The 15,319-nt window shown below is 41.6% G+C and overlaps 1 gene segment (V, D, J or C); it reads left to right on the plus strand.

The window, feature by feature from the left end:
* Positions 1-1,299: 1,299 nt before the first annotated feature.
* On the plus strand, positions 1,300-6,982 carry LOC307121769 (immunoglobulin lambda constant 7-like). The segment is given in 3 exons: positions 1,300-1,389; positions 4,625-4,673; positions 5,772-6,982.
* Positions 6,983-15,319: the final 8,337 nt, after the last annotated feature.

A 15,319-nucleotide genomic window follows, 5' to 3' on the forward strand; every position in this document is an offset into this window, starting at 1 on the left:
AATGTTGTCTATTTCTCCCACATTTTCTGAAGTTCATCAGGGCTGCGTTCAGCCCCGACAAAACGTTGCAAAACGTTTTTTAAACGGTAACGGTGCTGCGTTGAACACCCTGTTCTGATGACGCAAGAGTTGTAACTACGGCAGCTGAGAAGGCCATTCACTGTGTTCTTTTTGAGGAATTTTCGGAGCCTGATGAAATCGATATATAAATACGTGTTTAATTCAGCAAAATACATGCAATCACTGCCCTTGCCGTCCAGAATAAAAGAAAACATCCCAAATCCCATTTATTTAACTTTTGTATATCCTGGTAATCAATTCTAATTTAAATCATTTTATTTCTAGTTCTTACTTTTTTAATAGCTTGTATTTTCTTTCTCACTTTATGTCAAGCAATTACCATATATGAAATTTGGTATATAAATAAACTTGCCTTGCAATGAAGCTAAAGATATAAATAAATACATCATCATGTTGATTATATATATATGTTTTATATTTTATATTATATATATGAGTTTTATAGTAATATATATATATATATATATATATATATAGGGGAGAGCGGGGCACAACCTAACGCTTTTTGACTGTGTCAGTTTGTGGGGCAACCCCAAATCCACTTGGGGTTGAGAGTATTTATTTTATCCCACATTAATGTCACACATGTCTAGTACAATCATGTGGTTTTGTTTCATTAATACAGTGTTTACTTTTTTCTTGGTTTACCCTGAAAGAAGGGAAGTGAAATGTGACAACATGCCCCATAGGTGGGGTACATTATAACATGAGCAAATAACAGCTTAAAATGTTACTGTCACAGGGTGTTTTGGTGTTGGTTCATGTTCATTGTTCATTGTTCTTGGTTCTGTTTTCAGTTTATCATGTTCATGGTTATGTTTGAGTTTGTCATGTTCACAGTCTTGTCATGCACTTCCTGGTCTTGTCATGTGATTCCCATGCCCTCATGTGATCTTGTGTCTTGTCCTGTCATTGGTTCATTGTCTCATCACTGTTCACAGGTGTCACTTGTCTTGTCATTAGTCTGTGTGTGTATTTAAGCCCTCATGTTTGCCATGTGTCTTTGTCTGTTATTAACGTTGTACCCGTTGGTGGTGAGTGTTCTCAAATCTGTTATGGTTAATCAAGCCAAGTTTATTGTCAAGCCAAGTTTTGTTTGTTGTTTTGCCAAGTTTTGAGTTAGTGTTTGTTTTATGTTTGGATAAATAAATGCTGCACATGGGTTCTGAACATTTGCCTCCAGTGGATCTATATGTTACAGACTAACAGACCGCCATAATGAACCCAGCAGTTTGTCTCTTGCGCCTCCATCAAGGTGACCAGGCCGTCGAGGACTGTGCCCAACAATTTTGTGAGCTTTCCAGCCAGGTGAACTTTAATGATATTGCCCTCAAGGGTATTTTCTTAAATGGACTTAATGACCTTTTAAGGTATTTGATGCCAGAGAGCAATTCTCCAGGAACTCTAGCTGGATATATTGACTTTGCACTCCAGTTGAGTGGCTCATCTTTTACTGTGGGAACGGTGGATGAGGAGCTCCACGTTCCCACAGTACTCCCCACTGTACCCGCTCCAGCCCACGTCCAGGCTCCAGCCCACGTCCAGGCTCCAGCCCACGGCCACGTCCAGGCTCCAGCCCAAGGCCACGTCCAGGCTCCAGCCCAAGGCCACGTCCAGGCTCCAGCCCAAGGCCACGTCCAGGCTCCAGCCCAAGGCCACGTCCAGGCTCCAGCCCAAGGCCACGTCCAGGCTCCAGCCCAAGGCCACGTCCAGGCTCCAGCCCAAGGCCACGTCCAGGCTCCAGCCCAAGGCCACGTCCAGGCTCCAGCCCAAGGCCACGTCCAGGCTCCAGCCCAAGGCCACGTCCAGGCTCCAGCCCAAGGCCACGTCCAGGCTCCAGCCCAAGGCCACGTCCAGGCTCCAGCCCACGGCCACGTCCAGGCTCCAGCCCACGGCCACGTCCAGGCTCCAGCCCACGGCCACGTCCAGGCTCCAGCCCACGGCCACGTCCAGGCTCCAGCCCACGGCCCCGTCCAGGCTCCAGCCCACGGCCCCGTCCAGGCTCCAGCCCACGGCCCCGTCCAGGCTCCAGCCCACGGCCCCGTCCAGGCTCCAGCCCACGGCCCCGTCCAGGCTCCAGCCCAAGAAAATTTTGGGGGGGGGCAGGGGGTACATGGAGGCCATGAAGGCCACGCCTCTGTGGGCCCCTGAACTGCCGTTGCCGCCATGGCCGCCCACGCCACAGGGTCCTGGTCCGCCCACGCCACAGGGTCCTGGTCCGCCCACGCCTGAGGGTCCTGGTCCGCCCACGCCACAGGGTCCGCCCACGCCACAGGGTCCGCCCACGCCACAGGGTCCAGGTCCGCCCACGCCACAGGGTCGGCCCATGCCACAGGGTCCAGGTCCGCCCACGCCACAGGGTCCGCTCACGCCACAGGGTCCAGGTCCGCCCACGCCACAGGGTCCAGGTCCGCCCACGCCACAGGATCCAGGTCCGCCCACGCCACAGGATCCAGGTCCGCCCACGCCACAGGGTCCGCCCACGCCACAGGGTCCGCCCACGCCACAGGGTCCAGGTCCGCCCACGCTCCCAGGCCCGTCCAGGTCATGTCTGGGTCCGGTGCCCCTGCACGGGCCTGGCCCACCATCCCTCCCCCAAGACCGCCCCCCAAGACTTTTTGTTTGGACTCTTTATTATTAGGCCATTGAAGTGTTGGTGTTTGGGCGTCAGGGGCCGCCCATAGAGGGGGGGATCTGTCACAGGGTGTTTTGGTGTTGGTTCATGTTCATTGTTCTTGGTTCTGTTTTCAGTTTATCATGTTCATGTTATGTTTGAGTTTGTCATGTTCACAGTCTTGTCATGCACTTCCTGGTCTTGTCATGTGATTCCCATGCCCTCATGTGATCTTGTGTCTTGTCCTGTCATTGGTTCATTGTCTCATCACTGTTCACAGGTGTCTCTTGTCATTAGTCTGTGTGTGTATTTAAGCCCTCATGTTTGCCATGTGTCTTTGTCTGTTATTAACGTTGTACCCGTTGGTGGTGAGTGTTCTCAAGTCTGTTATGTTTAATCAAGCCAAGTTTATTGTCAAGCCAAGTTTTGTTTGTTGTTTTGAGTTAGTGTTTGTTTTATGTTTGGATAAATAAATGCTGCACATGGGTTCTGAACATTTGCCTCCAGTGGAATTATGTTACAGTTACCTGACATAATCAAAAAAATATCCAAGACAAAATTAAATATTTTGTCAATAAAATACAACTATTAACTTTTTTAAATAAAATAATGGCATTTTTTAATAATTAAAAATATACTCATTTTTGAGTTTGACAACAAACACATCGCTAAACAGCATATTTAAAAACATAATACTAACAAATAATTTTTGAACGTTAACTCTCAGTCATTATTCACCCTTTTTTCATGGTTTCTCAAATTTTTGTATAACAGTGTAGAATATAATGACATATTTTTAATAGGGGCTCATTGTAACGCAGTGTTAACACACACCCCATCTGCACAACTGGGATTTAAACCCTGCTCGTGTCTTCTGCTGGTTAGATCAGCATTAAAAGAACGATCTCAACTGTTAAATAACAGATATAAGATTATAATATCAGATATATCTTATTTTAAATTAAAACAAAAAATAGAGATGAAAAATTAACTTAGGTAAGAAATAAACTTTCGCTGCGGTTAAATAAACATTCAGTAATATCTTCCAACGATTTTTTAATTTTGGCACAATTTTTTCTCAAAATAATGTTTATATGGCAACTAGTAAATACACTAAGTTTCGTCATTCTGGCACGTGTGGAAAGTGTTAAACCATGCGTGTTACAACTAACCCCGCGTTAGGTTGTGCCCCGCGCTCCCCTATATATATATATATATATGTATTACTATAAAACTCTTACGACAATCATGTCTTCTAATACCTTCAATTGTTGTGTATACCGAGCATAGGCCGTAAGAAAACACCGAGCTGAAAAAAAGCTGCAGCGGACACATTTGTAAACATCTTTACTTGGACCCATTGTGTGAGCTGTCTCTTTAATACTGCGTGGTTTATGTTGCTGCTGATTGGGCTGACATATTTGACACACCCACCAAATGAGAAAAAACGCATCTCAAACCCGTTGCACACCGTTTCCAGGAAACATGACGTTCAACCGGAAACCGTAGCAAAACGTTTCGCACCGGTTTGAGCTTTGAACGTGCCCCAGGACTCATAATCAGATCATATGAGAGTAGATTAAACAATGAGCATCTGACATGTTCAGAATTATTGATTATTTATTCTGTTTTTTTCTGTGAATCCTGAAGATTGAGCTGCATATGAAGAACAGAAGCATCATTATGAGAAACTCCACAACATCATCCATGATCAAAGAGGTCAAAGGTCACCTCAGAGGTCACAGCTCATCCAATATATTTCTTTAAACAGTGTTATATCAGAAATCATTGAGTCAATCTGAATGAGTGAGTGTTGAGAAGAGCTGAGGAGCTTCTAATATCAGTGTGTTGAAGTGTTGTTTCTCTCTCTCTGCTGGAGTGTGTGTTCACTCGAGTGGAATAGAGGTTTTTGTACGAGCGTTTCATTAGATTGTATCACTGTGGTACACATTCGGTGGAGGAACCAAACTGGTGATCGGTAAGTCTGTCTATTTAATTACCTAATAAAAAAATACAGTTTAGATTTCAGAAAGTGTTTTACAGTTGAAACAAGAACAACATTTATTAATGATAATGATTATTAGATATTGTGCTGAAACTTTACTTGAAGCCTTTATGTATAATGCATTATAAAGATATTCATAATATAGATTATAATGCCTTATATCTTTTCATTAATAACTGTAACCAAAGTTAAAATGCATTCTAATATTTGCTAATTCCTTGTTGCATCTGAAATTGGTTGTTTGTCGTGAGTTTTAATGTATTATAATTTCTAAAGGTGTAACAATGAATAGATAATATTATAATGTGTTATAACTGTGGTTACAATTATTCATGAGATCATACATGCATTATAATGTGTGTAACAATTCATAATTAATGCATTAATACTTTTATAATGCATTGTGTATAAAGGCTTTAAGTGTTTCTGATATTGTTTAATAATTATTGAATCTAAATCAATGATATTGTCATGTTTATACATTCAGAAGAACGGCATTATTCCTTTCAACAACAAAATCTAAACATATTTCCATAAAGCGTCTCACTATGAATTTATTGAGTTTATTACAGGTTTGTTTTCCTTCATTTATTTCTACACTGAGTTCATATATAGTTCATCTTTTATTGTAGATATCATACATGGAGAAAAGAGATTTGACATCAGAATGTAAATGTTGTACTTTCTGTAGTTCAGTCAATGATACTGAATCTCTTTTGCTCATGTTGTGATTATAATTCAGTGCTTTATAATACAAACACAATGTATGTGTGACTTTTCATTTTGAGTTGAATATCTCAGTAAAATGTAAGAACTTTATGTCCTGAGTTAAAAACTGCTGTGATGAAATCAGTCGGTGTATTACAATGTTGAGTTTGATTGATGAGGTTTGATGTAAATGTATATAGTGATTGTGTAGTTTGTATATTGTATATATATCAGCTGTAGTGATGTTGAAGGACATGAAGGATCAGATTGTGATTGTGATTTGTCCTGCTGTTGAAATGCTGTGAATGAAAGTGCAGTTTGTTTTCTTTGTGTTTGTGAATGTGTTGTGTTTGTCTCCTGCAGCTGGTCCCACAGTGAAGCCCTCAGTGTCTCTGCTGCCGCCCTCTTCTCTGCAGATCTCTGGAGGCTCAGCCGCACTGCTCTGCCTGCTCAGCTCTTACTCTCCACAGGGGGCGCTGGTGAGCTGGACACTGGACGGGTCAGAGGTCACCGAGGGGGTTCTGACCAGCGCAGAGAGCCAGCAGAACGGCCGCTACAGCCGCAGTAGCGTCCTGACCCTCAGCAAAGCACGCTGGGAAGCGGGAGAGGTGTACGTCTGCAGAGTAACACATGATGGAGCTCCTCATGAGGTCTCGTTCCACAAGAGCTCTGAGTGCTGATGTTTCTCTCCTGAAGATGAGCCGTATCTGAGTGTCCTGTGTCAGGCAGGATTCACATGAGTCTAGTGCTGCAGCTGTAGTGATTTACAACTCAATACTGAAAGAGAGCTCGCATGTGTCAAAGCACTGTGTGATCTTTCAATCTGCTGTGTTTGCTGCAACATTCAATAAAGCTTCTCAACAAGTTCACTTTGTGTCTGACAACATCATTCAACTAACAGATGAAGATGCAGGTGCTTTTCAGAAGGTTGATCAGTAGCAGTAAATCAGTCAAATAAAGCTCTTGGGGTTTGAACATGGTCTCTGGAGACAGAGCTGCTCTATTCTGAGAGGATCACAATCACTCCACCCTGACAATGCAAATGGGATTTTCAGTCTCACTCTTTGATTGGTTACAGGATCTGGACTGGAACAGACCACTTTCACTTCTGCTACACATTTACATGCGGAAGAAGGGGCTGAACTTGAATATAGAAAAATATAATAATCATTAAAAAAACATGATCCCAAATCAAGAATGAGCCGTTGTGACAGTAATTGTGTAAGAATGTAAATCTTTCTGTGGGTCAAATGCAGGGCTGTTTCTAGCCATTCTGACGCCCTAGGCGAAATCCTTATTGGTGCCCCCAGTCAAATTTTAAAAAGCAACATTGGTATTACTGGTATTAATGAATAAATACATGCATACCAAATTATATTTGTATATACAGTATTTGTTAATAAGGATTCAAATGAATAGGCAGATGCCTGTACAGCCCTAGGCCTATAATATATAGCCTATATTTGTGCAGTCCCTAGTTGCTAAGAAATTGTTCTCAGACATAACTACATAATTATTATGTGTTATTAGTACATTTCACATGAAAGTATAAGAATAAAGACTGATTCAGTGTGGTTTTTGTTACTCATTGATGCGTGAACTTCCCCTTTAAATAACGCAACACTTTGCCCTCTGTGTGTTCGACGCTGCTTGCATTAAGCACTATCAGAACTGAATGAATCAACACCATCCGTAAAGATACGTTAAATTCGTCAACGTGATTTAATAAAGGATGTATTCATGTTGTGAATTTGCACATTTTATTATACCATTTTTAAATTGGCCGCTAAAGTTTTATATGGGACAATTACAAAACACACACATTCTTTTAACAATGCATTGGCCCAAAAGCCTTTTGGAGTTGCAATTAAGAGAAGAAAGCTTTATAGAGTCAAAATATAACTGCACACTCATCATGAAATACTGAAGTGAAGTGTGCAGTTATATTTTGCCCCTAACATACACACCGAGCAATGCTATCTGCCCATTCACAGCGTGATTTCTAGACTGCCACAAATACTGCCCTAACAAAATACAGATTTGTACCTGTTATTTTAATCAGCCTTTAGTTTGAATTTACCTTTATTTTATGGTTAAAAAAGTGTTACCTTGCCAAAGCATTGACCGAGTTCATTGATCTAATGGTGTGGTTGAGCGCTCCAAACGCAAACTTTTTTGACAGTAGCCTACTCTGATCTGATGGCATATAGGAATCGTCAGATTGACAGATCTCTGATCCAATAGGGTGGGGGAACTAGTGGGGGCAGCAATAACATTTTAGGGTGGCCGTGACACTCTTTACACACAAACATCTAGTGCCAGATATGTGCTTATTGTGTGTGATTGTGTTGTTCCTGATATCATGGTGACTTTGACACAATGTTGAGTTTTGATCCAAACCATCATTTTGGCTGAGGTTGATATTTCAGTGTTTAAAGTGTGTTGGATCAGCACTGAACTTCTGATGAAGTCGACACACACATGGGTGGAGTTAGTGGCCGTTTCTCAATATGTGTTCTTGTCTGGACTCGTGTTCTGGTGTTCTTGTGAATCGTCATCAGTCGCTGCCCAAGTCCTGTTCCTATTCAAAGTTCACATCTGGCCAAGTACAGTTCAAATCCCCAGATGTGTTCTTGATCCGGCCCTTTTATTGAGGACGCATCGAGAGATTTCAGACACATCTGGATTTCAGAGGTGCGCACAGCTTCATAAATCAGGCGGTGAGAGGAGTGTAAGCATAATCTTACGCCAACATATACGCCCGTTTCTACACAAGATTGATAAATGAGGGCCATTATCTCCACATTTTAGTCCAGATTAGTAAGAGATATAAGATTGTGTTACATGTTTACTTACATCATAATAAATAAATAAAGTGTGTGAAAGGTTTGATACACTGTCATTGTGTTGTGTGTGATGGTTCATCAGCAGCTGCAGTATCTCTCAGCTGTATCACTGTGTGAACACATCTTTACTGTTGATGTAGTGTCTACTCTGACAGTAATAATCTCCTGTATCTTCAGTCTATGCTCAGAGTGAAATCAGTTCCAGATCCACTGCCACTGAATCTAGATGGAGTTCCAGTATAACGGCTTGATGTCACATATATGAGGAGTTTAGGAGCTTCTCCAGGTTTCTGTAAGTACCAGGACAGACAGGATGGACTGCAGCCTGTTAAAGGAGTGCTGGCGCTGCATCTCATCTCTACAGTCTGTCCTGGTGAAACTCTATGAACTGCAGGAGTTTGAGAAACTGTGATCTGTCCACTGGAGCCTGGAAGAGAAATGCATAGGATTCAAATGTGAAGTACATTAACACAACTGAATAATAATTAGAAATATATGCCATATTTATAAAATACCAATGAGTGTTTCTCTATATTTACATTTACATTACATTTAGTCATTTAGCAGACGCTTTTATCCAAAGCGACTTACAAATGGAGGCAATAGAAGCAGCTAGAGCAGTCGAAGGGCAACAATATCAGCAATATGCAAGTGCTGTAACAAGTCTCAGTTAGTCTAGCACAGAAATATATAATTTTTATTTATTTATTTATTTTTTAAATAAATTAGACAGACAGACAATGAATAGAATGATAAGTGCTATTCTCGATCGGTCGGGTGTTGCTGGAAAAGATGTGTCTTTAGACGTTTTTTGAAAATGGCTACAGACTCGGCCGCACGAATTGAGATAGGCAGGTCATTCCACCAGGTGGCAACGGTCCAGGAAAAGGTCCGTGACAGCGATTTCATGCCTCTCTGGTATGGCACCACAAGGCGTCGTTCATTGGCAGAACGCAAGTTCCTGGAGGGTGTGTAAGTCTGAACAAGCGAGTTTAGGTATATTGGTGCAGAGCCAGTGGATGTTTTGAAGGCGAGCACCAGTGCCTTGAATTTAATGCGAGCGGCTATTGGTAGCCAGTGCAGACTGATGAGGAGAGGCGTGACGTGTGCTCTCTTCGGCTCACCAAAGACCAGCCTCGCCGCTGCATTCTGGATCAGTTGCAAGGGTTTGATAGTGCATGCTGGAAGGCCCGCTAGAAGAGCATTACAGTAGTCCAGTCTGGAGAGAACGAGAGCTTGGACCAGTAGTTGTGTGGCATGATCTGATAGGAAGGGTCTAACCTTCCTAATGTTGAATAGTGCAAATCTGCAGGACCGGTTTGAACTCTATATACCTGATATACAGAGCAATGTCCAGATGAAGATGTTGATGGTGTTCATTGTTGTTCTTGTGTCTTGTGTGATGATGAAGATTGTGTTCTGTTCTGCTCTCAGTCATGAAGTGTTAAACTCACAGCACTATAAACACTCTCAGACTGAAGCATGTGCTGACAATGCAAAGAAGTGGGCAGGATTTACAACAGCTTGTGCTCAGAACAAACTCACACACACTAGACATTGAAGATTTAACTTTAAGAATTTAGTTGTTGAACCTTTTAGTGATTAATTGTACATAATGATTGTGATTTTTCATTTATGATTGGCTGATAAGACACTAGAGTTTGACTAGAGAATCATGAGTGTAGATCATTTTAAACATATTTGTCAAACACAATAATTATTTCTTTATGAGTTCAGTTATGTGCTACACCTTTATAAGCACATTAACAAAGAGACATTAAGAACTAAATAAATCAGTTTTATTATATTTAGAGTGAACAAAACAAAAAAGTCCATTGGAATCAATGTTGACATGTTGGAAATATTTTCTCACATTTCCCAAACACCTGAAGTTCATCAGGATTCATAATCAGGTCATATGAGACTAGATTAAACCTGACATTAAAAAGTGAGTTGAATGCTTAAAATTGTTTGACTTATTTTAATGACTTAATGTCAAAACTCATGCTGTAATTCACTGTAATAGTAAACTGTAAAAATTGTTTTATTGAACTGTCATTTAGGAGAAGAAAAAAAGTCTGCCCTAAAGCTCAACAGCACACAGACTGGAGGAGGGCAGCCAGACCCCAGACTTGTTTTGACAGACTGAAGAGCGTGTGACCGCTCTCATCAATCATACAGACGCAGAGTTTTAGGTTTGTTTTATTGATCTCTGTCAGATCAGTCAGAGCCGAGCACCAGTGCCATTCAGCCCTCATACACTCAAACCGGATTGGAGCCAGACCCACAAAGCCAGGCAACCTCGAGCTGTGACGGAGTGTGTGTGTCCTCCACCCCTCGAGCTGGCCCAACACCACGACTTACTAAAGCATGCATGTTGTTCTTTTTCCTTATTAAATAGCATCCTTGCCAAACATAAGTTGTATTTTTTTAGTGATGAATGAGGTCTGTCTCCTTTGTAGAGCATGTACACTAGAGTCCCGCCCGCTGATCCAAGACAGACCATCTGCCCTTACACAGCCTGATTCAGAGCTCCACCGTGGCACGTGTGTATGAGCGATGTGTTGACCCTGCGCTCCTGCTCTGTTGTAGAGTTTGCCAGTGGGGTGATAAGGTATTCCACGAGGGGATAACCTTTATCTCCTAGTTAATCAAGTTAACCATGTTTAGGAGGGATAGTCTGGCTTCACAAATTATTTGTACATTTATCGAGTGCAAATTTCCACTAACTGCTTAGATTCCCTTATAAAGGGAATTCCCTTACTCAGACGTGTTCGAACAGCTTAACTGATTGACGGTGGACGCAGTTTGTGGGATGTGCACTGCTTCGTGGAAAAATGGGGCGAAATAGGCCGAAAGGGAACAAATGCACTCTCCGGGGTACCATTCAAGCATAACCTATTATACGCCCGTCAAATAGGCAGGCAATGGGACTTGGTGCTGCCCCCCAGTGCCCGAAGCCTGAACTGCGCCGTGGGGCAGCAGACCTTTTGACCCCACTGCGGGGCCCCTAGGGGGGCCAGAGACACGGGACCTCCGCCCTAAAAATTCATCTAGGGGGCGGTGCGCAGCACACACTAACTGCCTTGTCACTAACCGCATCAGTTTTGCAGTGCGTGTACCCTGGTGTGAGGGCACTTCCCTAACGGGAGTATCAGAATCTAAACAACTCTAGTATACAGGGTATTTGTGCACATACCTGAACACGCAAAAGACACACTATATTTGTTATTTAAAATTAAATGCTTCTCACCCTCTCCAAGCTGATAAGCGATGGGTATATGAAAAAGAAAGGGATGGGAAAAGGGAGACTCGAATAGGTTGCTCTCTCGCTTATCAGATCGGGTTCAACCAGAGAGTGGTAGGCATGTTTAATATGAAAGTTTTTCTTTTTCCATAATTAATCACACTAAATTAGCCTTTAAAAAAGAGACGCTCTAATATTTACACATGAACACGCAAATCAACTTTCTCCTGCCGCAGATGCTGTAGCCATAGCTACGTTCTGCATGACTTGATTGACAGATCTCGTCCAATCAGCGGTCAGTATTCCATTCGCCACTTATACTTACCTTTTCCGTTGTGTCCGACTTGTCGTTGTGTTTTCTGACTTGTTATTTTGTTTTTAGATTTGTCATTGTGTTTTCTGACTTGCTGTTTTGTTTCCGGAATTGTTATCGTGTTTTCTAACTTGTTAATTTGGTTTTAGACTTTCCATTGCGTTTCTAATTTGTTATTTTGTTTTCGTAATTGTGATTTTGGTTTGCACTTCTCGGCAACTACATCGTTTCAAAAACTGTGAGTAAGCATTTGTGAATAATTGTCCATAATTTTGGTATTGGGTGAGCTTGAATGGAAAGAAAATGTAAGCATTTTAGAAACATTAAATGACTGTGAAAACAACATGAATTGTTTTAATGCAAATAGACATTGACTTATTTTGCAATCCTGGAGTGAGAGAAAACACATGAAACACAACTGATCGCATAGCTCTCATACTGTGATCTGGAACACACACAATAAAACATCCCAGAGCTGCCATAATCAATATTAGCACTGACCGTTATTTCAGATACAAATACATCACTACATATAAATGTAGTCTTTATAAACTTTACTAAACACTGCCATTGTGTTGTGTGTGATGGTCCATCATAATAAATAAATAAATAAAGTGTGTGAAAGGTTTGATACACTGTCATTGTGTTGTGTGTGATGGTCCATCAGCAGCTGCAGTATATCTCAGCTGTATCAGTGCAGTCACTGTGACGTCTGACTGACACAGGTTTTTGTACGACTCTTTATCACTGTGTGAACACATACTGACTGTTGATAACATGAAAACTCTGACAGTAATAATCTCCTGTATCTTCAGTCTGGACTCCACTGATGCTCAGAGTGAAATCACTGCCAGATCAACTGCCACTGAATCTAGATGGAGTTCCAGTATAAAGGCTTGTTGCGTAATATATGAGGAGTTTAGGAGCTTCTCCAGGTTTCTGTGAGTACCAGGACATACACGTATATGAACCTGGACAGGCATCTCTCACTGCTGTGTTTGTTTTGCAGTTTATAGTCTGTGATTCTCCAATCTGAACCATTTTTACAGAAGGAGTCTGAGTCACAGTCACCTGTCCACTGAAACCTGTGAGAAATACAGAGAGTTAGAAAAAGCAATGATAAACATTCACTGTTGATATTATAATATTTCAATTTAACAATATCTTTGAAACATTTACCTTGAATAAAGAGTGAAATGGTCCAGATGAAGATGTTGATGGTGTTCATTGTTGTTCTTGTGTCTTGTGTGATGATGAAGATTGTGTTCTGTTCTGCTCTCAGTCATGAAGTGTTAAACTCACAGCACTATAAACACTCTCAGACTGAAGCATGTGCTGACAATGCAAAGAAGTGGGCAGGATTTACAACAGCTTGTGCTCAGAACAAACTCACACACACTAGACATAGAAGATTTTACTTTTAAGAATAATGTGTTTGAAACTTTTAGTAATTAATTATACATAATGATTGTGAAATATTTTTTTATTTATGTTGGGCTGATAAGACACTAGAGTTTGACTGGAGAATCATCCTCAAATTTGAATCAAAACATAATCAGACATTCAGTTTTATATTTAGATTATTTTCAGACTTTAACATTAAAGTATCATCAATTTTCCCCAAGTGAATTTCAATCAACCCCTGTGTGGTGTTCATATTTTTGTTATTCAGCCAGTGTTCGTGGGTCTGGTGGACCCGCCGCATTTATGGGTTTTTAATTCAACACAATCAAACATTTTATGTTAAAATACTCAACAGATGTTTACTTCATCCCAATTACAAGCAATATAAACAGCACATATGGTTAATATTTGCTCTTTACCTTTGTTAGATCACATTTAAGAATTGCAACCTCGTGTGGGAACGGCAGGGGTAGAAACAAAACTCACTCTTGCACTCTATCACACTTACAATCTCTCTCTCACACGCACACACACACACACACACCATACACACACACACACACACACACACACACACACACACACACACACACACACACACACACACACACACACACACACACACACACACACACACACCACACCACACGCACACACACACACACACACCACACGCACACGCACACACACACACACACACACTCACTTGGATATGGTGTATGGTTACTCTCCATAGGCATAATGGTTTTTCTAATGTACAAACTGTATAATCTATCCCTCTACACTAACCCTACCCCTAAACCTGCCAATCACAGAAAACCTTTGGCATTTTTTGAATTTCCAAATCACCATTTAGTATGTTTTAGTATGAGGACACAGATGTCGTCATAAAACATGTTTAGGTTGTAATACCCATCATTATACACATTTGTGTCCTCATAAACCATATACATGAACATACACACACACTAACAGCAGTGAGGACCGAGTAAAGATACACAGGACCTACAATGTCCACACTTTTATTAGCCCCAGGTCCAGTGGACCCAAACATCCTGTGTGTAATATAAATGTGTAGGGGGGGTGTACAGTGTGTGGTCATTGAAAATGTGTTCTGATATATATTCCTCACAGAAAATGAGCCAAGGCCAATGAGTCTCAGTTTGAAAAAAGAATGAATCGTATCTTTTGATAAAAAGTGACAACGGGTCCAACAGACACGAACACCATACAAGGGTTAAACAAAGTATGCTTCAGTGTGTCAGCATCCTCGTGAAGGTTAACAGGTTAAAGACACACACATAAAACAGAAAAGAGGAATACAATGGACTAAAATGACTAAGACAAACCTACCTTTAACCTTTAAACCTATTACAGCTCCAATATGCTGTGTGTGAAGTCACAGCCAATGCCACATGTGGAACTGGTCAAGCCTCTCGCTGGTCTTCATCAGACACAACATCAGGCGCTGATGGACCTCAGGTTGGAGCAGGAGGATTGCTTCCGTCTGTTGGTCTAAGACTGGCGGGTCATCCAGAGCTTGCTCGGCTTGCACTCTGTAACTGAAGCTGAATGTCTTTTCATTGTAACATGACAAACCGCTCTCAATGTCTTGATGCTGCATGAGGGGCTCAATGTTTTTACATTTGAGCAGGGATGGCCTGTGACATAGGCAACATAGGCGGTTTCCTAGGGAACAAAATGACAGGGGGCTGACACGTGGAGAGGTTTATTTGATCAGAAATGCACCCTCTCATGACCACTGTGCACCACTACACCCATACATTATTTATTTATGCCAATTAACATCATTTTAGTCTTTTAGTTTTCAACATGGCAGAGGTAGAGTGCTTCAGGATACCTCCCTGAAATGACTTTTTGCAGGTTGGGATGTCTGCTTTATGTCTAATAATATTCCTAGATAAATAGCATCTAATAATGAATGAGGGACGTGACACCTGAACACAGCTTTTGAGGACTGCAGGGGGCAGTCACATGACAACGGGGCAAGCACGAGGGGCAAAAGGAAAGATGTTCAGACGAGATCGCTGGTGATAAACCCCAGAGCATTGTTTGTGTCGTGTGTGTTGTAGCTGATGCT

This window comes from Gobio gobio (assembly GCF_949357685.1).
Source record: "Gobio gobio genome assembly, chromosome: 25".
Taxonomy (NCBI): Eukaryota; Metazoa; Chordata; class Actinopteri; order Cypriniformes; family Gobionidae; genus Gobio; species Gobio gobio.